Below are 23,960 nucleotides of genomic sequence, written 5' to 3'. Positions count from 1 at the left end.
AGTACCTACTATCTACCAGGCACTGTGCTAAATTCTAGAGTTACAACAGGAAGCCTTATAGGAGTTTACAATCTAATGGGGGAGACAACATACAAATGCATATATACAAAGCAAGTTATATACAAAATAAATAAACATAATTCACAGAGGGAAGGCAATGGGATATGAGAGGTTGGAGAACATTTCCTGTAGGAGGTTGGATTTTAGTTGGGAGTTAAAGGAAGTCAAAGAGGTTAGAAGTCAGAGCAGAAGAGGAATAGCATTTCAGGCATGGGGGACAGCCAGAAAGAATGCCCAAAGCTGAGAGATGGAGTGTCTTGTTTATGGAGCAACCAGGATGCCAGTGTCACTGGATCAAAGAGTACGTGTCAGGGATTAAGAAGACCAGAAAGGTAGGAGTGGCTAGTCATGAGGGGCTTTGAACACCAAACAGGAGTTTGTATTTGATCACAGAGATGATAGGGAGCCACTGGACTTTATTGAGTAGATGGGTGACATGGCTCGACCTGTGCTTTAGGAAAATCACTTTGGTGGCTGAATGGGGGATGGATTTGAGTGGAGAGAGACTTGAAGCAGGCAGACCCACCAACAACTATGACGATCAAAATCAAAGATGAAAGAAGAGATATGTATGTTCACTAAAAATGTTTGCCACTGTCATGGAAACTGTCTTGTTAGGATCCAGATAGAAGAGGGATTTTCTAGAGATAGCGGGGTCCTTCTGATGCTCATGTTAGTAGATGACATTTCACTGATCAAATCATATCCGGGAATTTTTTAAGGAGCTGCTCACTAAACAAGATGCATCTCCACTCAAAAGACAACAGCTTAATAACCTACACAGAAAAAAAAATGATGAAGATTGCTTATTTCCCAGATGATGCCATGCAGTTGAATGTGTACTCTGGTTATTTAATCAGTACATATATTTTGGACAAATAATGAATAGGGATGAGGATTTTTGTCCCAAAATTGAATTGAATTAAGGAAATTGGTTAGCTTGCTTTGTGATATTCTATGGTGCTTTTAGTTATTCCATTTTGTTCTTTTATATTAAAACCTGTTTTTATATCAATTTTCTTCCAGTGATGGTATATAGCTGTGAACCATGAAATATTATAATCACTGGTCATTTCAGAAAAATGGCTATACATTAAATAAGGACTATGGCTAGCTCAATGCATATTTACTTCTAGGGGGAAAAAGCTCCAAACATATTCTGATTTTGGTCATTTAGTAACATCGTTGTTTATGGAAGAGGGCATGTAGTATAGCTACCAGGAACATTGTCTCAGTAACATACTAAAAAGAAAAAAAAAAAGGAATTGAGATAACCAATGGTGCTTTTCTGATATGGTTTGATGATATTTAGGAACTGCCAAAGTGTTCAAATTTCAAAGTATCTAGTTTTAAAACTTGTCATGAAGTATTATTAGGTTTGTTTATATTGTCTTGGATCTTTTCTTCATTAGAAGTCAGAGGCTTCCTGTTTCAGTGAAAAGGGCTTGGGAGAAAGGGGGAAGGTAATGTTTGGAGCTAAAATGGGATGGGTGGGGAGAGACTCACCAAGACAGTGACAAGAGACAACAGACACACACACACACAGATGGAGACAGAGATAGACAGATACAGAGACAGAGAAAGAACCAAAGAGATATACAAACATACAGAATTAGACAGAAAGATAGTGTGTGAGAGAGATATGAGAGAAGGAGAGAAAGGGAGAAAAGAAGGAAGGAAAAAAGGAAGAAGGAAAGAAGGAAGAAAAAAGGAGAAAGGAAGGGAGGGAGGAAGAATGCTGGTTAGTGGAAGTTTGGGAGGCAATGTTAGATTGTAGCAAAGAGAATATTTCAGAAGTTTCACTTTATGAGTCATATTTTTCTTCTACCTTCTAATTTCCCCTTTAAAAATAAAAAGGACATGGCAAAATCAATTGACTTGCAAAGGTCCCATGACACAGTTTCCAGTTGAGTGATTGTTACCCCCATAATACATTCAGAGAAAAGGCCAAGGAAATAATCTAAGGGGTGCAGGAAATGAGCTGCAAAATGTTTCTGAAATAAATGGGAACATTAGTTTTACTCATCATCTCTCTTGTTGGGTCTTTGTTAAATGCTGAATGGTCTTGATTTGAAAAAATTATTCTCTTGAAGAAGGAAATGCCATATACCAATGATGTTTCTTTGGGAATTTTAAGGTTTTCCCTCAGATTTCTTCTTTCATCATGTGAACTCGTGATTCTTTTTACCAAGGGGCGGATGTTGATTATTTGAAGGTGTGCATGGGAGGGAAACAAAGGAAAGACAGAATTGCCTTCTCTTGAATTTATCCAACTTTCTCCTCATGTCTGTCATTCAAGTCCAGATTACCCACCCACCAAAAAAAAGTGAGTCCTGGATGATTCTAACCAACTAGGACCATTATGGGATGGGAACTAGGTCAGGATCTGGAGCACTCTAAGAATAAATTGCAAATTCTGCCACAAATAACAAATTTTGTGGAGCCATTGAATTTTGGAACAAGGAACTGAAAATGAAACACTGGGTAAATAATTTTTATCTATGCCTCTCTTGCCTTAGCTTTAAAATGAGAGGTTACACTAAGTAATGACTGTAATTTTTGATTCTTCTTCCCTGGGTGTAGTTGACTAAATTATTTTAGGATATGAAGCATTAGATAAATGGCATCTGGATAAAGACAAACATCTTTCTTACCTGTAAGAAAGTGGAAAACGGGGTAATCATCTCCTCACATTATGCATTTCAGGGGTTCTACCATCATATTTGGGTTACAAGATACAAAAGAACCCAACTCTATTCCTTCAAAACCATATATATCTCTTTTCTTTTGTGAGTTTCCTTATGTTATTTTCTCTTTTTGGCCCACTTTCAGTTTTACTGATATGCATTGTTTTTATGTTACATACATTTACAAATTATTCCCACTTTGTGAAAGGTCTCTTATAACAAAGTAAAATAATAATGTAGCTATGTCATGTGATAAATCATATATCATTTCACATTTGTGTATCCCCTCCCCCACCTCTATTTTAAAAAATGAACAGAAATCTATTTTCTCTTCCCTGTGCACCCTATTAAAAAAGAAAAAAAATATTTAAAAATTTTTTTTTAGTGAGGCAATTGCAGTTAAGTGACTTGCCAAGGGTCACACAGCTAGTAAGTGTCAAGTGTCTGAGGCCGGATTTGAACTCAGGTACTCCTGAATTTAGGGCCAGTGCTCTATCCACTGCACCACCTAGCTGCCCCCCCCCAATTCTTATAACAAATATATATATACATACCCAAGCAAAACAAATTCCTTCAATGGCCATATAAAAAAGTATATTCTGGACCCAGAGGTCCATCACCTCTCTTCAATAGATATCATGCTTCATCAGTTCCCTGGAATCATAAGGAGTTATTGTATTGATCATAATTTTTACAGCTTTGAATGTTTTTTGCTCTTACAATTTATTTTATTGTAAAAATTGCTCTCCTGTTTCTGGTTATTTCATTCTTCATCAGTTTATAAAAATCTTCAAAATTGCTCATTAGCATAAATTATTCTTCTGATTCTGCTCACTTTACTCTGCATCAGTTTATATATATATATATATATATATATATATCTTTAAACTTATAGACTCAAAAACTCACGCCATTTTCTAACCCCAGATTGTCATTTCCCTGTATCTTTTTCCAATTCAATTCAATTTAAGTAGATAACTTTCATCAAGGTCAAATGCCTTCTCCATGAGGCTTTCTCTTGTTCCCCCCAGTAGATATGATTATTTTCTCATTTGAAACCTGACAAAGCCTTAGATATCTCTTAAAACATTTATCATGTATTTCCCTGTACCCAGTTTATGTGAATATCATAAAATCTACCCAAAATAATATAAGCATTTTATGAGAAGTGATTGTTTTATTCTTTGTATTTGTGTACTATTACAGTGACTGGCACATATTAGGCATCAGCTCTAAATAAACACTTGTTGGTCAACTGAGGCCTGGGACTATTTCTTCTTTTTTATGCCCTGTGTCTAATAGTTGTAGATGCTGAATAGATGTTTATTGAATCAAATTAAACTTCATTCTTACTGGATATTTATAGTTTACAGTAGTTCTTAAATAAAAAAAAAATGATTGTTGGCTGATTGGTGAGAAGAAATTAAGTGATCAGGAGGAATAGAATAAAAACTAGTAAGCTAAATGTAATGATGATAGGGGTGGTGGTGGCAGTGACAATGATGATGAGGATGACATTGACTACTGGCATTTCCATAATGCTTTGAAGTTTACAAACCCTTGTGGGGCAGTTAGGTGGTACAGTGGATAGAGTACTGGCATTGAAGTTAGGAAGGCCTGATTTCAAATCTCACTTCAGACACTTACTATTAGTTGTGTAACTTTGTGCAAGTCCCTTAACCCCCAATTGCCTTAAACATCTGGAGCCATCTCCAGTCATCCTGATTATCTATCTATCTATCTATCTATCTATCTATCTATCTATCTATCTATCTATCTATCTATCTATCTGGAGTACAGAGTGAGGTTGGTGACTTTGCACAGCCCTCCCTCACTTAAATCTAATACCCTGCAAGTCATGACATCACCCTGATGTCATGGTCCTCTTCAAGAATGAAGGACAAACAACAACAAACCTTTATATGGACATCATCTCATTTTAGCCTCATAGAGGCTTTGTAAGATGGTTACTGCAGGTATTATTATTCCCACTTGAAAAATGAGGAAATTGAAGCTCATAGAAATGAGGGGATTTGGCTAGAATAGAACGTATGGTGAGTGCCTAAAGGGTTATAGATAATGAAAACTATGGCTTGGGTGTGGGAAATTTTACCAGCTATATAGCATGGTGGATAGAGTAGGAGATGTGGGGTCAAGAAGACCTGACTTTCTTCTTTCTAGGTTTTTATGACACTACTTTCTTCCTGTTCTCTTCCTATTGGTCCAAGTTCTCTTTGTCTGTCTGCCTTTCTAGAATTTCATCCACATCACACCCACTAATCTTCAATGCTCTGTCTGTCCTGGGCCCTTTTATCTTCTTCTTTTATACTATTTTACTTGGTGAACTCCTCAGCTTCTATGAATTCAATGACCATCTTATGCAATGATTCTGATTTACTTGTCTAGCCCTAACCTCTCTTCTAACCTTCTGTATCACACCTTCAGCTACCTATTAGAAATCTTGAATCAGATGGATATCTTAAACTCAACTGAACTCATTATCTTTCCCCTGAAACTCTTCCCTTTTTCCAACTTCTTTATTGCTGTTGAGAGTACCATAATGATTCTAGTCCCCCAGGCTTGCCACCTAGATATCATCCTTGATTCTTCACCCTCTCTCAACCCCTCCCCCCATATTCAATCAGTTGTGAACTCCTGTCTTTTATAATTTTACAATATCACTTGTATATGCTCCCTATCTCTTCTGTCACTACCACTACCCAAGTACAGGTCCTCACTACTTCATGCCTGGACAATTGGTTAGTTTCTCTGTCTCATTTTTTTTCACACTCGAATTCACCCTTCACTCAGTTGTCAATTTTGTTCCCTAAAATATAGGTCTAACAATATCACCTCCCTCTTCAATAAACTATGGTGGCTCCCCATTACCTTCATATAAAATATAAAATAAACTGGCCCCTTTCTACCTTTCAAGTCTTCTTATACTCACTTGCCTCCAAACACGCTAAACACCAGTGACATTGACTTCCTTGTGGTTTCTCAAATAAGAATTCCATCTCCTGACTCCAAGTATTTTCACTATCTACCCCCTGCCCTGCTTCCATGCCTGGAATATACTCTCTTCATTCCTGCATCCTGGCTTCTTTCAAGTCTCTGCTGAAGTCACACCTTCTACAAAAATCTTTTCCAATCCTTTTTTAATCTTTGAGTCTTCACTGCTTTTATTATCTCCAATTTATCTTGTACATATCTTATTCGTACATAGTTTGCATGTTGTTTCACTCATTATTAGGCTGTGAGCTTGTTGAGATCAAGGACTGTTTTTTGTTTTTTTGTTTTGGACCATTCTTTGTATCCACAGTATTTAGCACAATTCTAAGCACTTAGTAGGTACTTAATAAATGTTACTTCAATTACTGATTCTAGTAAGTCACCCCTTTCACTCCTTCTCATGGTAGCCTGAAGATTTAGAAACATTCATTCCCCTTGCAACCAAGAGTAACAAAATTTTAAGGCATGGAAACCATTTATTATGATTCTCTATGTTGACATCATCTGAGAGGGCTGAGAATATAAATGCTTCTAGTCTATTGTTGGGTTACACCAAAGAAAGGGGTAGTCTTTGTTTCAGCTATGCCAAGCCTTGGAGCATGTACTATGTTATCTGAAGATCAACAGAAGATCCACTGAGACCATATGGTTCAGCAACAGGGAAGAAATCTACAATATAAATTTTAAAAATAATTAGGAATACAAAACAAAGGATAATCATTTACAAATCTAGGAAAGACATCGTGATAGCAATGTTATGCTGAAAATATCTCAGTTATTCCTAATTGATGAAAATACCCTGATGTTTATAGAAAACTACAGGGTGACTCACAACGAAATGAAGTCAGCAAAATGCCAGAAGTTTTTATATCCAAAACAGAGACATAGCCCATATGTTCAGAAAATACTTTTGTCCTTAGGAAATGTTTATGAAGAGAATGAATAGACATTTCCTCAAAAAAGAAACTCATACAATAGTAACATGATTCAGATAATAGAAGCATTTTTCCATGAAGGGCATTTTTTCCCTTTGATTTGCTCATCTTTCTTTCCATTCTGCTTGAGAAGCCATTCAAATATCAAATGCAAAAAGTTGCATTCACGACATATCCATTTTTATATAAAAATGCCAGGAAACTGAAAGCTAGAGCTTTTGCCAATGCTGTGAGCACATCATTTATTGAGATGCTTTACAGAGGATAATAATCACCACCATTATCATAATAATGATTCATTTCGATTGTTCTCTAAGGTCTACAGGGTGCTTTCTTTCAACAACCCTGTTAATGTAGGTAGTGCAAGACATATTATTTTCATTTCGTAGAAAAAAAGTAATGAGGCTCAGTAGGATGAAGTGACTTGGCCAAGGTCACACAACTAATAAGTGTCAAGGTAATGATTTGAACCCATGTCTTCTGGCCCCAAATTCAGTTCTCTCCCCATGTGTTTGAACCATATTTCCCCAACTATGAGGCTATTGTCTCATAATGAATAAATCACACACACGTAAGAATATCTGTATCACATAAATGTGTTTTAGGTGTTATTTCGTGCAATCATAGATTTCATAATACTATACAGAGATTATTTAATAAAAGACTTTGAAAAACACAAACATCAAATGTTTCAATAGTGAGAAATAAGTGTAGCAGTAACGAAGAGGGGGAAACTACTTAGTATGATGCTTAGAGGAAAGGTGGTTTAGTGCAGGGCTTTTTCAACTTTTTCCACTCGTGACCCCCTTTTGTCCCAGAAATTTTTACTTGATCCCAGGTATATAGATATATAAAGTAGGTATACATAACCTTTTACTGTTGCCAAAGTTTTTGCAACCCCCACATTAAGTTACTTGACCTCATATGGGGTCATGACCCACAGTTTAAGAAGCTATGGTTTAGTGGACATTTGTTCAAATCTCACCTCTAAAACTTACTAGCTGTGCGAACCAGCAAGTACCTAGCATGGTATAGGTGCTTAGTAATATTCATTGTCTCTGACTCTGATCCTACATTAGTTACTGAGCTGCTGCTATGTGTCTGAGGATATGCCTTAGGATATCTCTACTAAGACATAAACCCTTAGGTTGATGGAGGGAATTCCTATGCTGGAGTTCTTTTAACTCAAAGATATTACCATATGAAGCTTAGCACATAAAGCGAAGTTATGTAAATAGCAGAAATACATTTTCTATGTAAGACAGCACTTCATGTAACCCCTTGGTAGGAAATAAACAAGTTAAATAGACCACTTTCTAATTCCTATTGAAAACAGAATGGAATAGCCTGTAATCTTTGCTACTAGCAATGCTCAGTATAGTGGATTTCTTGAATTCAGGAATTCTGAGCTACAGAGGGCTAAGTCAATCTGATATCCACAACAAGTTTGGCATTAATGTGGTAAATCTCCTAGGAGTGGAGGCTACCAGGATGCTTAAGGAGGAGCAAACCAGCTCAGGTCAAAAATGTAGTAGGTCAAAGATCCTGTGCCAATAAGAAAGTGATTGGGCTCAAAAGCATCTCCTGGAGTCTGGACAAGATAAGGAAACCCAGTCTTAAAAAATAAGAAAAGGAAATAGAAGAAAAAAAGGAAGAAGAGGATGAAAAGAGAGGAGGTGGGGAGGGAAAGGGAGAAAATAGAGTGGATCTTATCAGTTACCCTGAAAAGGAAGACAGGTGTCGTCAAAGCCTAAAGATAAGTAGGGAACTCAAGGATAGATATACTTAGGCAACTTTTATTGCCCACAGGTCAGTTTATGTGATACCCAACCCCCACCGTAGTTTCTTTCTGGCTCCACCTAGAGAGGAAGTAGGGAAGTATCTTTCTATGTTGCAGCAAGGAGGAAGGGAAGGGCTAGGCCCAAGAAGGATTTCTCCTTCAACTGATTTTAAAATCCTACAGGGCAGCTAGGTGATGCAATGGATAGAGCACTGGCCCTGAAGTTGGGAGGACCTGAGTTCAAATCTCACCACTGTGCTGCCAAATGAAGAACTTGCTGCCTATCCCTTACTAGCTAAGTGACCCTGGGCAAGCCACTTAACCCCAATTACCTTAAACATCTGGGGTCATCTCCAGTTGTCATGATATATATCTTAGCAGTGGACCCAGATAGCTCTGGAGGAGATAGGGAGGTTGGTGACTTTGCACAGACCTTCCTCACTTAAATTCAGTACACTGCAAGTCATGACATCACCCTAATGTCACCGTCCTCTTCAAGAATGGAGGGCAAACAACAAAAATGTCCTAAAATTGTCTCCATTTACTCTTGGTCCTTATATAAACTTTAGTCAGAGCAGAAGGAAATTAGCAATTGGCTAATATGATGCTCTAATTTTGAAGATAAAGAAACTGAGGCTCAGGGAATGGCAGATCTGAAGCTAGGGCTAAGTTTGTCTGATTCCCAGAGTAATTATTTCCACTGCATGGACCATGGAGTTCTCTGATAACTTTATGTGAAAAGGATGGTTAGCAATTATCTCTTTTTTTTGTTTTGTTTTGTTTTGTTTTTAATGTATGAGGTATTTTATTTTTTCCATTACATGTAAAGATAGTTCTCAACTTTTGTTTATACATGCTTTACAATTTCAGATTTTTCTCCCTCCCACCCCTCCCTCCCCCCTCCCCTAGACAGCAGATAATCTGATATAGGTTATATCTATACATCTCTCTATATATACATATATATATATATATATACACACACACACATATATATACACATAATAACATTAATCCTATTTCTGCATTAATCCTGTTACAAGAGAAAGAATCAGAGCAGTGATGCAAAACCTCAAAATAGAAAGAAAAAAAAACCCAACAGCACCCAAAACAAAAGAAATCAATTATCTCTTTACAAACCACCAAGTCAGCATTTCCCCAACTTTATTTTTAATCCTTTCACCTTAACTTTCTTTCTTTTTTGCGGGGCAATGAGGGTTAAGTGACTTGCCCAGGGTCATACAGCTAATAAGTGTCAAGTGTCTGAGGCTGTATTTGAACTCATGTCCTCCTGAATCCAGGGCCAATGCTTTATCCACTGCACCACCTAGCTGCCCCTCACCTTAACTTTCATAATTTAATTTGCTTGTATCTTTTTGAAAATAAGCAATGGGAATGCAAAGCAAAGCAAATTGCTTGGAGAATACCTGCCTACCTGTGATTTCCTAGGCAAGACCCTGTCCCGAACAAAGTCTCTCTTTTTATTTTATAGCTTCAAAATATAAGTACAACTGGCCCCCAACATTATAGGGAAATGGACCAAGAATTATTTGAAGTCCACATGCAGTAAAGTAATTGGGAGGAAGGACTTTCGGCTTTTCTCTTGAAGCTCTTCAGCGGATATTTTTCTGTGAACCTCCATTAAGAACCTTTCAGATGAACACATCAGGGTTCTATTATGATGGCTGTCTTTTCACCATGTGGAAAGATTGAAATTTAATTTACCTTTGTATGTTTTATGTCTGATTTATTTAAGATGCACCGGGTGCCCCAGGGCCCTAGGGATATGTGGAAAATGGCAGCAATGAAATGAAATGCACCTGAAACAGTAGAAGCTGGAGGATTACTTATGAGAGCATTAGATACCAAACATGGCTTGTCTTTCAAGATTGGTGTCCAAATTACAAGACATTGCTGGATCACACCAGGAAAGAGAGAAACTAGTAACAAAAATGCTTCACAGAATTCAGCTTCCCTGAACTTTTCTCCCTTCCAAGTCCAGTGAAAAATATGCTTAGCCATTGTGTTCATAAAAACAGTGGTAGAAAGAGCTTTAGAGATTTTCAATTCAACAAGCATTTATTAAGTGTCTACTCAGTACTAGACACTATGCTAGGCTCTCTAGTCAAGGTAATTATTGAAATCATTTAGTTGAACCTTATGAGTATATAGATAAAAAGATATTGATGGCCAGAGAGGTCAAATGATTCTCCCAAGGTTTTTGATATAACTGGAACTAGAATTCAGATTTCTATATTCCATGTCTAGTGTTTATCTAATATTAGTTCTTTAATAAATTGATTAGGTTGACAGGAAGGGGTGATTTTATCAGTTTATCACATTTACAAAGGGATATACTGAATTTTAAGAGCCTGATAATACTTAACTTCCTTATGGAGATTTATTGTTGTTCAGTCATTTTCTATAGTGTTCAACTCTCTATGACCCCACTTGAGTTTTTTGTGTCAGAGATTCTGGAGTAGTTTGCCATTTCCTTCTCCAGCTCATTTTACAAATGAGGAAACTGAGACAAAAAGGGTTAAATGACTTCCACAGGGTCACCAAGCTAGTAAGTGTCTAAGACCAAATTTGAACTCAGGAAGATGAATCTTCCTGATTCCAGGCCCACTGAACCACCTACATGGAGAGTCTGGTGCTTATTCCATTTTTTTTTTTGGATCATCACAATTCATATTATTGATGGTTTCTCTAATTCCTAAATTTCATGAAAAAAACCACAAAACCTTTTTCAGATGTGCCCCAAGACTCTGTCCTGGATCTCCTTTTTTCTATTTTCTCTCAGTAATCTCATCCCATGGGCTTAGTTTTCTTTTTTCTTCAGATGACTCCCACATCTATCTATTCAGGCTTGTTCTATCTTAGTCTAATCCCACAACACCAGGGGTCTATTGGACCTTTCAAACTAGATGTCCTGCAGGTATCTGAAATTCCACATGTTCCCCACTTCATCTCACCTGACTTTTGCAAACTGATATGAAGCCTTTTTGATTCTACATTTTATATCTCTCTCTTCTGCACTTAATGTATAGCATGTTAGTTCAGGCTCTCCTTAGCTTGTGCCTGGACTATTTCTTATAGCTTCCTAATTATTTTCCCTAATTCATCTATATTCTCTCCAGTCCATCCTTCATATGACTGACTAAGTGATATATGTGTGTATGCATATGTGTCTGTGTTTGTATATGTGTATGTGTGTAAAGTATATAGATGTATATGTGTATATGTATGTATAGCATATCTGACATATTAATCTCTTCCCAAAGAAATTCCCTGGGTCCTTATTGCCTCTAGGATCAAATACAAACTCTTCTGTTTGACATTTAATACCTAGCATAACCTGATGTTAGCCTATCTTTTCATACTTATTGTGTATCCCTCCTCCCCATACACTTTATAGTCCAGCCAAGTAGCATTCTTCACCTTGATCACATACAACACCCTATCTCTTGCCTCCATGTCTTGGCACAGCCTGGCTCCTATGCCTGGAAGGTATATGTCCCTCTCTTATAACCCACAACTTTTTTCAAAGCTCTCATTGAAGTTATACCTCTGATAACATGCATTTTCTGCTGCCTTCAGCTCCATGAAAGTGAAGTTATCTTTACTTACTTGCTCTATGTATTGTTTATATTTATACATGCATGTTCTTTTCCCTTATAGAATGTAATTTCCTTGAGGGGAGGGACTGTTTGTTGTCTTTGTATTCCTCATGCCAGGCACAAAGTAGGGGCATAATGAATGCTTCTTGTTTCATTTTTGTTTTGACTAGACCATGATTTTGTTGGAATAGGGAATTCCTGGTGAGGAAACTCAATGATTCTGCAAATTCAAGTCCTAGAGAGTTAGTTATAAGGGGATTATAAGAAGTTAAGTGACTTAACCAAGTTTGCATAATCATTATGAATCAGTGGTAGGACTTCAACTCAGTACATTCTTATTTTGAGGCTTTTAAGGAAAAACATATTAAGACAAAAATCTGTGCTACCTATTTTTGCAACCTGGTGTTGATTTGAGCCAGTCTAAGCCCTCTTCTATATGACAACCCTTAAAGTTCAATCCATTCCAACTCACCAAATAATTATTAAGCAACTACAATGTGCTTAATGTACTGTGTTTGGCTTGAGATGCAAATGCAAAAACACTTTAAGCCTTTAAGATTTAGATACAGAGATCTGGGATTCAGCTTCATAAAGATGATAATTGAACTCATGATAGAGGTAGAAGGGACCTTAGGAATTGTAAGGAATTAATTGTGACTTGGGGTTTCCATGACCACATCTTTGCTTCATTATGCTCTGACTGAAAAGATGTAATCTTGAAAAGCCTAAGAGGAGATGGGTGTGTACTTGAAGAGATTATAGAAAAGAACATTTATTCAGTCAAAGTATCAAAACTAAGTATCTAAGCCTCCCCTAATAGTTCCCCTATGACCATATGGGCCTGGACAAATTATAATGGGGACAGCCCAGGGGGTATGTTGAACCAATTGGAGACTCAGCATGTCTAAGAACCTCCCCTTCCTGTGGGAGAGGAGAGAGAGAGAGAGAGAGAGAGAGAGAGAGAGAGAGAGAGAGAGAGAGAGAGAGAGAGAGAGAGAGAGAGAGAGAGAGAGAGAGAAGCTGTGTGGTGGAGCTTCAGACTGAACTCAGGAGAGACTGCACAGCTGACTCTCATTGAAACTATGGACCCCTGGTGATGGTGAGTTTGTGTTGTGGAAGTGAGACCAACTCTTTGAGTTAGCTGAGCAGGAAGCAAGTTTGGGGTTTGAGTCAGTCTTTGCTAGAGCCAGGGAGCTTATTTGTTTTCTCTTCCCCTATTCCCTTTCTCATTGTCCCTGGCTTTATTAACTTTACTTTTGTTGTAAATTGTGTTCCCATTAACAAAACCTGGTTTATTTGTGGAAAAGAGGGTGCTAATCTCCTTTCTTATTAGTCTGGGAGAAATAACTAAAAAAGGCAGTTTGAAAGGGTGGAAACTTTAGACCTAGAGGTCTCTCATTATTTTCTGAACCCCAATATTAAGGCGAGCTGCCCAATGAATTCTTCCCATATTAAATTTGGCCCTTACAGAATCATCTAGTTTAAAACTTCATTTTACATATAAGGAACAAGAGAACAACAGAAATTAAGTGACTTTACCAACACCTCAGAGATAGTGGGTTATGGAGTTAAGATTTGAACCTAGGTCTTCTACCTCTAAATCTGGCAGCCCCACTGGTCCTCTCCCCTACCTCCCATAAAGCTGTTGCTTCTCTTTCACAAGCCATTGTTTATTTAGCTTACCTAGAGTCACTGAATAATTTCTTCTATCACTTTTCATCACTTGCTGTTCATAAGTATTGTTTTTTTTTAAATCAGGTATACAACATTACTGAATGTTAATGTTAAAAAATGAACTTTTGTAAATACTTTGAAAACAATGCACAATTTTCTAAATGCAATGGAACCAAATCTCCTCCTCTATTTTATTTTATTTTATTTTCTCATCTTAATTTTATGAATCACTCATTATCCATCTGCAATGCCATAACTGAATCATTTGTAGAGATGGACTAATTAAAAAGGGGTGCCCATACACCTGCATGTTATAATCTGTTCAAAGAACTTGTATGTATTTTGCTTCTAGTGGTAGAAGTGAATCATAACAATACTAAGGGGGAAGGATCTCTACCAGAGCAGTACTCATATTCAGCATTGTACCTAACCCTGGCAATGTACATATATTATTCAGGCTAATGGCCACTGTTTTAAAGATTTTTGTTTTCCTTCTTTTCAATACTTTAATGGATTTTTGATCTCATTGGTGTGTATACTCCTTTTTACAATGTAAATAGCAACCCATTTATGCCTACCCAACCCATATGACTCCTATCCACATCTTCCCATTAATTCTCCACAAGAGGGCTACCCCATGTGCCAGCTCCTTTAAATCCTTTCTTAGGCTAGCTTTCCATTCAAAATATGGCAGAATCATATAAAGAAAAGAAGGAAGCAATCTAACTCTTAAAAAATACAGTTTTATGCCCAAAGGTCTAAAGAACTGTGCATATCCTTTGATCCAGCAATACCATTGCTAGGTTTATAGCCCAAAGACATCCCCCCAAAGGGAAAAAGACCTATTTGTACAAAAATATTTATAGCAGCTCTTTTTGTGGTGGCTAAGAATTGGAAATCAAAGGAATGCCCATCACTTGGGGAATGGCTAAACAAGCTGTGGTACATGATGATAATGATGATGGAATATTATTTTGATATAAGAAATGACAAGCAGGATGATGTCAGAAAGGCCTGGAAAGACCTGTATGAGCTAATATAGTGAAGTGAGTAGAACCAAGAGAACATTGTGCACAGAGACAGCAATATTGGTTTCAGAACTGTGAAAGACTTAACTATTCTCAACAAAGAATGATCCAAGACAATCCCAAAGGACTGTCTATGAAACATACTATCCACCTTCAAAGAAAGAACTGATATTGATAGAACACAGACTGAAGCATACTGTTTTTCACTTTCTTTCATTTTTTTCTTTTATTCAAGTTTTCTTATACAAAGTGACTAATAAGGTAATGTTTTACATAATTATATATGTATAACCTATATCTGCTTACTGCTTCAGGGAAGGGAGGAGAGAGTGAAAAATGGATAAAAATTGGAACCTGAAACTGTAAATAAAAATGTTTATTACTTAAAAAAATACAGTTTTATTTGGCAATGTTATGAACTTGTACTAAGTGGAAATTCTGCCTCGGTATCCTGGGTGAGTAAGGAAAGATGGAAGTAGGGTACCATGTGCACATTGACACAGGTTTTCTGAATTATATCAATAAAACAAGAGAAGGGAAAAGATTCTACAAAGCATATTCTGGTGCTTTGATCACAATACATTGATTATGCTTGAGTTGTTCTTTATTTGTTTAATGCATCTGATAGTCATATCTCTTCAACTAGACTTTAATCTCATCAATGGTAGGGATAATTATTTATATATTTTGCATTCACACAGTACTGGGACATTGCTGGCATTATCACAGGTGCTCCATAAACCTTTCTTGATTGAGTGAAACTTGATAATTTACTATCTGTGTTTAATTGACAAAGATACAAATAGAATTGGTTAGAATCATTTTATTAAAATATATCCACAATTTCGAGGATCATAGATTTTAGAGCTTGAAGGGACTTAAGTCTAATAACCCCATTTTGGAGATGCGGAAGCCACGGCCAAGAGAGGTTAAAAGATTTGCTCCAAACCCAATAGGTGACTACCATAGGATTTGAACCCAAGTCTTTTGACTCTGAATCAAGAACTCTTTTACTGTGTTCCTAACAACAGGGAAAACTGCTGGTTTGGTTGAGTAGCAATAAGATACTCAGCAAATGGAACTCTACCAGTAAGATTTCCATTCATTCTGCAAACCTTTTCTTGCTAATCATACCCTGAGGGCATCACACTTTCTTGTAGGTAATTTGTAAGAGCTGTTGTTAACCCTTTAATAGTTCTGGTCTTTGCCTATAATATCTTTGCCTCCTTTCATCTCCTCTCTCCTTTCTCATACATCACAAATGGCTCAGAGAGCAGAGGGCAGGGTTGATGGCAGCAATGATTTCAATGCTTAATTGAAAAATCATGGGCTTTAAAAGCTAAGAAAGGCTTTTAAATACCAGGACTATCCAAAGATTTGGAATTTACCTGCTGCAGATGCTGCATGGCTGTGTGTGTGGTTTTTTTCCTAGTCATTTTAGAAGCCACATTACAACTGGATTCTATTGGTTCTGGGCTTTTCCCCTTGTGTCTGGATGGCATGGCCTTTTGCTGGATGAGTTCATTGTTTCTGAATTTTCTTTTAGGTTCTCAGCCCTTGAGCTAATAATATGGCCTAGGGAATCTAGGTGGTATGGTGGCTAAAATTTAGTTCATATCATGGGAAATGTACCTTCTTTCCCTTAAGTGGTAAAGAGTGAGTTTTAAACCATGAAGTGTCATGGAACACACATGGATGATGACATCATCGACACCTAATAAATAAAAGAATATTTTACCTTTACACAGTACCTCTTATCCCAAGGGTCCTTGCAGCTCTAGCTAAACATATTGTTTCTGAAATGAAGCTATAGTAAAGGTGGGAGAGTGGCAGCTAGGCAGACAGCTGGTACCTAATGCCACACCAAGGACAGCAAGGTTTTATAGTTCCATTTTTGTTACACACACCAACACATAGATGCATAGTACATGCTTGGTGCTCACTCTCAGACAGTTTTAGGCTGTGATGGTTTAACCCTTTCCTCCCAAAACCACACAATGGAAGTGTTGTTATTCCCATATTATTAATATGTAAACCGAGGCTCAGAGTGGTTAAGTGATTTGAAAATGTCACACAGATAATAATTGGTGGAGCTGGGACTTGAACAAAGATTTTCTGACTCAAAGCCTATTGCTCTTCTCCCTAAATCAAGCTGCATCCCTTCATCATGGAAAGTACTCTATGGAAATTTTGATATCTTTGACTACTCAGAACTTTTCCTTTTTTAAAATCTCATAAAATCTTCAGCTTTTATACTTCTAACAGATGAGGAAACAAATAGATATGATTAAAACTCAAAACATATTTTCCACCTTGGAAACTATAAGTTGTATGTCAGTTAATTCTAATAATGACAAGTGATTGATCATGTAACGCATGATGAAAAAACATAGAGGCCATGTATGATCAAAAAAGGATTATGGATTAATTATCATAATAATTAAAACAGTATCTGAATTATTAGGCTTCTGAATTGATACTTGAGGTATTAAAGAATCAGAGGAAGACCTCCAACACATATGATGGTTTTTTATGTAGGACATGGACAAAAATTGTCCAGTGTGAAGGGGGGTTCTTTTCTTACTAAAAGAAGAGATCCATTAAAACATAAAAATAGGGCAGCTAGGTGGCGCAGTGGATAAAGCACTGGCCTTGGATTCAGGATGACCTGAGTTCAAATTCAGCCTCAGACACTTGACACTTACTAGCTATGTGACCTTGGACAAGTCACTTAACCCTCATTGCCCTCCCCCCCCAAATTTTAAAAAACCCAAGAAAACCCCATAAAAATATAAGAGGCATGAGGATGACAGGACCCATTTTTAAATAAACAAGTATACTTTGACTTATAAAATGTTGTCTTTAAGGTATTCACATTGGAAACCTATTTAATTTTGTCTATACATATGTGGGCATGTTATACAGTAAGGCTAAATCTATAGAATTATTTAATCCAGGTAGATGATCCTGGAATGAAGTCTGACTTTCTGTAAATAATATTCCTGCTTTTTCTTTGGTTTCTTGATATGGGTGGATGATCTTGTAGGAATTGAATTAATATACATCAATAAGTATTTTTTTCTTCTTTATAGTCACTTATAGGCTCCTCAATTTAATAAGCTATGAGGTTTGATCACTGTGTGTCTGAATTGAACTTTTTGTTTCTCTCTTAGGGCATCTAGTAAATTCTACTGACCTGTAATTTCTTCTTTGATCTTTTTAGTTTGGGGACATTATCTTTAGTAATTTCCTGAAGAATGTTGGTTAGACTTCCCTTCTTTTAAAAAATGTATAATCTAATGAATTTCATGTCATCTGTGCCAGATCCACCTTCTAGTTTCAATATATCTGCTTGCAAAGTTTCTGACATTGTTTTTCCAATTGAGTTCTCTGAATTTTGTTTTGGTTATTGCATTTTCTTGTTACATGCTGATTGATCTTCCAATCTGATAAACTATTTCCCATCAATACTATTCCTTTATTTATATTCTCTACCATTTTCTCTTCATAGTTGACTTTTGTTATTTTGTTCTCTTTCATTTTTGCTGATAGACATCTTTTATTATGGACATAATTTACCCGGATTTTAGCAAGTAATTTATAAAAGTCTCTCATGATATGCTTTTAGACAAGGTAAAATATTCTCTGATTATAACACATTTTTGCAAATTTACAGCTAATTGAATGAGTAATCATTAATCTATCAAATTCTGCCCAGAGACATCTCTAATGGAAAACCCCATGGATCTCTTGCTGGTCTAGTGTTAATCAATATCTTCATCAGTGATTTAGATGAAAAGAAAGGGATGCTTACCAAATATCTATATTACTCAATGCTGAAAGGAATAGCTAAGATATTGGATAACAGAGTTGTACTGTTCTCAAGTTAAGTGATCTGACAGTCTAAAAAAATGACCTGAATCCAATACAATGAACTTAAATAGCAGTGTTTGTGAAAAGGCAGAGTGGTGAAAGAGAACCAGCCTCTTAGTCAGGAAGACCTGGGGTTCAAGTCTTGCCTTTTAGAGCTACCTCTTGTGTCACCCTAGGAAAATCATTTAACTATTTAGGGCTTTGGGAACTCTCCAAGTATGTTCATTGTAGAAGTGTCAATCTGTGTTGGTAGAGGGAGTTTCCCTTTGGGGAATTCTATACACAAATACAGTTATAGATACAATACTAAACTTTAATTTAAAAGAATGGCCTGCACATGTTCAGTATCAGATAGTCATGGCTCAGCAATAGTTCCAGTGAAAAAATATCAGTTGGCTGTGGACCACAAGCTATTATGATTCAATAATGAAATGTGGCATTCAAAAAAGCAATGTTCCTATCAGGCTATATTAATAGAGACAAGTGTCCAAAATGAGATCAAGGATTATCCCATCGCACTATGATTAGACCTGATCTTGAATAGCATATTATTTCTAGGAACCACAATTTAGGGAGAACATTGACAAAGGACATAGAGCAAATCCATGGAAGGACAAAGATGATATTAGGGGATATTTAGACTGAAAAAGAAAATATGTAGAGTATTATAGCTTCTTTCATGTCTTATCAGAAGGAGAAGTTAGACTTATTGGAGTTGGCCCCTCAGAGGAGAACTACAAAAAAAAGGTGTAAATTGAGGAGATTTTAGGATTGCTAATAGGTGGAGCTATGTAGATATAGAATGGGGTGGGGGGAATGCCTCTGGTAGTGGTATATACACTCTCAGGTATATTCAGTCTTCAAACAGAGACTGAATTTCCACTTGTCAGGGATGTTGTAGAGGATTATTTTGAACTTGGTGGTTCATCAAATGTGAGTTCAAGTTGACTATATCAGTTCTCTCAGAATCTATCTATGAAAATGATAAGGCTCTGCGGCTGGTTTTTGTGATTATGACTTGTGAGCTAAGTCTGCAAGCAGTTCTAAAAGAGGGGCAGCTAGGTGGTGTAGTGGATAAAGCACTGGCCTTGGATTCAGGAAGACCTGAGTTCAAATCCGGCCCCAGACACTTGACACTTACTAGCTGTGTGACCCTGGGCAAGTCACTTAACCCTCATTGCTCTGGAAAAAAAAATTCCCGCCCTCCCCCCCCCAAAAAAAAAAAGACATGATAGAAATAAAAATACTTCCTACAATGGCAGCAAATTTGGACTTTGTTTGATCTCTGATGATGCTAATTTCATTTTCTTTGACAGTCCCCCATGCCTGGAATTGTCTTCTTCTTCATTTCTAGCTCTTGACCTCCTTGGCTTCCTTCCAGTCTCAGCTAAAGTTCCACCTTCTATAATAATCCTTTCCTGATCCTCCTTAGTGCTAATGCCTTCCCTTTGTTGGTTATCTCCAATTTATTCTGTATATAGCATTTTTGTATATAGTTGTTTGCGTATTGTCTCCTCCTAATGAAAAAAGAGTACTTGAAAACAGAGACTGTTGTTAGAAGTTATGTTGACTCACTACCCAGCGTTCTCAGTCCTGCTTGTCAATCAGTGTTGGGGAAAGTCATACCAAGTCTACAGATCTTTGTATTACCTGCTCTTTGTCAAGCATTTCCTCCCTGTGACCTTTGTATGCCTACCTGCAAATTTTCGTGTTCTTGCTACATTCGGCAAGAACTGAGATGTAAGGGCCCAACCTCTTTTGCTGAGATGGACCTATCTGAATTGTCTTAAAGTTATCTATGAAAGCTGATCCCACATTGAAGTCATTGCTGATCTTCAGTCATCAGTTTGTCAATGTGATGTACTTAATAATAAACACCATTTAATTCTCTTTGTATTGAGCTTTGACTTGTTAATCAGGGTGAAAGCCCAAATGAAGAATTTCCTTTAAATACCATCTTTTGCATTTCTTTGTATCCCTAGCACTTATCACAGTGCCTGGCACATAGTAGATGCTTAATAAATGTCTGCCAACTGACTAACAGTGCTGGAGGATATTCTAGTATGTCACACATTTTTCTCCTTACCTTTTGGTGACAAATTAAATACTGTATGAATTGTGCATGGTTTTTAATTTTTGAAGGTTTTTTTTCTCTTGATCTCTGCATTCCTTTGGCTATCAGATGTGAACACCTCTGCTCCAGGCTTGGTTTCCAAAGGCTTTCTCCATTCTTGGAAAGATATCCTGTGATCTGGCCATGCTGGCTTGAATGCCAGTGATGTTCTCATGTGTGTTGTTTTATCCTTTCTTTGTGAAAACTGTGAAAGGCTTTGTTATTGAAAAGAGGATTAAAGTGTTTGTATGATTTAAGCTATTGAGAGCACTTCCAGCTGTAGTGGATAAGTATTGCTGGTTGCTAGCCCTGGGCTCCTGCAAGGACAATTTCCTTGTTTTCTATCACTTCATTTGATTTCTATAGCAGCTGGCATTTGTATGAGAGTGAGCACTTGACTTGACAATTATCTATTTGACCTCCACTGATATGATATGATTTTCAACAGGCCAAGAGGCTTCTATGCCACCTTCATCAAATACCTCAACTACTGACTGACTTATCAATGAATCCATTGGTTATTGCTTTGGTTGAAGGTTTAGCCACCTGGTAAACACATGTACCTTTGCAGATAGGTAACCCATCATGCTCTATCAGTTATATGTACCTTAGTATGAAGGAATTTATTAGATCATTTCTGAAATCAAGGCATGAGAGAGCAATGGATTATTTATGTAAAGCAAAGGGTATATTACCTAGGAGTGAGAAGGGCATAGAAAAGGGAGGTTGCAGGTGTTAAAGACTGAGTTTAGCATCTCATCTAGATAGCATGTCACATTTACTTTTTTTTTTCTGATCAAGGCTTCTTAAACTTTTTCTGCCCCTGACCAAGAAATTTTTATGTGACCCTGTGCATAGGTACATAAAATAGGTATCCAAATAAAATATTTACTGCCAAATTTTTCATGACCCCCACAATCAGTTATGTGACCCCATATGGGGTCTCGACCCACAGTTTAAGAAGCTTTGTTTTAGACAACATGGGGTATTGAAAAATGTTCAAAGGTTCAATAGCACTGGAACCCTTAGCTCTGTTATTTGAGAAACACAATGGTAATCTTGCATTTATGCAGAACTTTTTCCTATGGAATTCTGGCCCTATTTTTTTCCCTTCAAGTTGAGGATTATGGGTATTTTGTGAGCAACTAACTGAAGAACTTTAACTGGGCCAAGACAATTGAACCTTTGACTCATGAAACTGAAATTTAGAGGCCACCAACAACAGTTACTTTCCTTCAATAGGATAGAAACAACTGAACTTAGCATCTACTTAGTGAGATTAGTTAAAATAAGAAGCTAGCTAGTGACCTGATTTTCTCCTCTCCTGCCACACTTCAGGTGAGTTCCTAATAATAATAGCTAGTGTCTGAGGCCAGATTTGAACTCAGATTTTCTTGACTCTAGGCCTAGCCCTGTGCAACCTAGTTGCTGCCCTTTCCTAACCACACAGGGTGAGAAACCGACGGGGTATACTTTTGTATCTTCAATTTGACATCTCTTTCTTGCCTCCCCCTCAACTTAATTGGTCTTAAGAAGCTGATTTGAGTACACACATCATGTTTCTTGTTTGGAGTCCCCACTCTTCTGAAGCATGCTATATGACTACAAAATGCTGGTTGCGACTCTGCCTGGCTTTTAATCTCTTCTACCCATTTTTCTTTCTTTTTTTAAAAAAAGTATTGATTCATTTTGTTTCACACAAAGGACAGTGCCTAACAAACAACCAAATCTTCCTGTACAGTATGTCCTACCCCAAGACCAGACCAGTAGTTTGATTTTCTACATCATTTCTATGCATCATGCATTTCCTTCTTTGTGAATTCATAAAGACTTTGAAAACTGGTAGACATAGCACAAAGAGGACATGTGGTGGAGTGGAGGTAGTAGGGAAATGATTGTGTATAAAAGTGGATTTTCAGTGGCATAAGTTTAAAAACTGTTAATGTACTATAATAGATTCCTTCCATGCTCAGAGTATTGCTCTCTGTGGTTCCACTTGACCATATAGAAGCTTTAGGTCCTACTACATGCCACATTTGAATTAAAGCTGAAGAACTCACACTTTCAGATAATTAAGAGTTCCCTTATTGGCTGATGAGTTGGAAGAGCTGATGTTTCCTCAGTGGCTGTCTAAAAAGGAGTGACGTTGCCTTCAGCTATTTCTTTCCTTCAAGTTTTGAATCCCATTATTGTTTTAAGCCTATTCCTGAGATGGAGAAGGGGGGAGGGTTGCCCATTTTCTTATTCTATCCACCACATGTCTGTGAACACATGGCATCTGGAACACACATCTTGTCTAGGCAAGCCTGAGTCTGGGTTTGGGCTACTATTTTGTTTGCTCTTTCCTGATCTTATATGTGAGGGAAAAACAATCCTCTTCTCAATAATTCTTGGGAACTCAGCAACAATGTGACAAATGCTCTTTTATTTCCTTCTCATGAGGAGGCACCCTAGTATGCAGCTAGTAGGTGCAAAGAAAGGGGGCTCACAGGCCCTGTTTTATACCCTAGTTCCTAACGTGAATGGACCCTCCCCTTTTTCATCATTGGTCAGATTACTCAAGGGTTACAATTTACAGGCAAAAACAAGCTAATCAGAATGCAGTATTCTCATCCCTCTTCCTTATATGGGCATAACTCAGGAGTGGACCTTATTCTTCCTTATATGGACACAACTCTAGAATGGACCTTATTGAGACCAGGGCTCCTTGAACCATGTGATTTTGTTAGCCAAAAGGGGAGGAGGGGATCTGAGACCTTTGTCCTACAAACAGGTTGGGAGGAGTATGATTGACTATTATATTTTCATTGAGAGGAGACAACTACCCATTTTCTCACATAGAAAAATTAATATCTAACCTGAGATGGACATGTCCAGTCTTGGTGGTCATCTTGTGAGTTCAAGAATTCTATAAGACACTGTTTCTTGAGTCAGAGTAGACAGATGTCAAGTAGAGGAGTCCTCAGTGATTATTCCACCACTCTTGTTTTTTTTTGTTTTGTTTTGTTTTGTTTTGTTTTAGTAAGGCAATTGGGGTTAAGTGACTTGCCCAGGGTCACACAGCTAGTAAGTGTTAAGTGTCTGAGGCTGGATTTAAACTCAGGTACTCCTGAATCCAGGGCCAGTGCTCTATCCACTGCGCCATTTAGTTGCCCCTATTCCACCACTCTTAAAAAAG

Source organism: Dromiciops gliroides, chromosome 3, assembly GCF_019393635.1.
Source record: "Dromiciops gliroides isolate mDroGli1 chromosome 3, mDroGli1.pri, whole genome shotgun sequence".
Taxonomy (NCBI): Eukaryota; Metazoa; Chordata; class Mammalia; order Microbiotheria; family Microbiotheriidae; genus Dromiciops; species Dromiciops gliroides.
Note: the sequence above shows the minus strand (reverse complement) of the source record.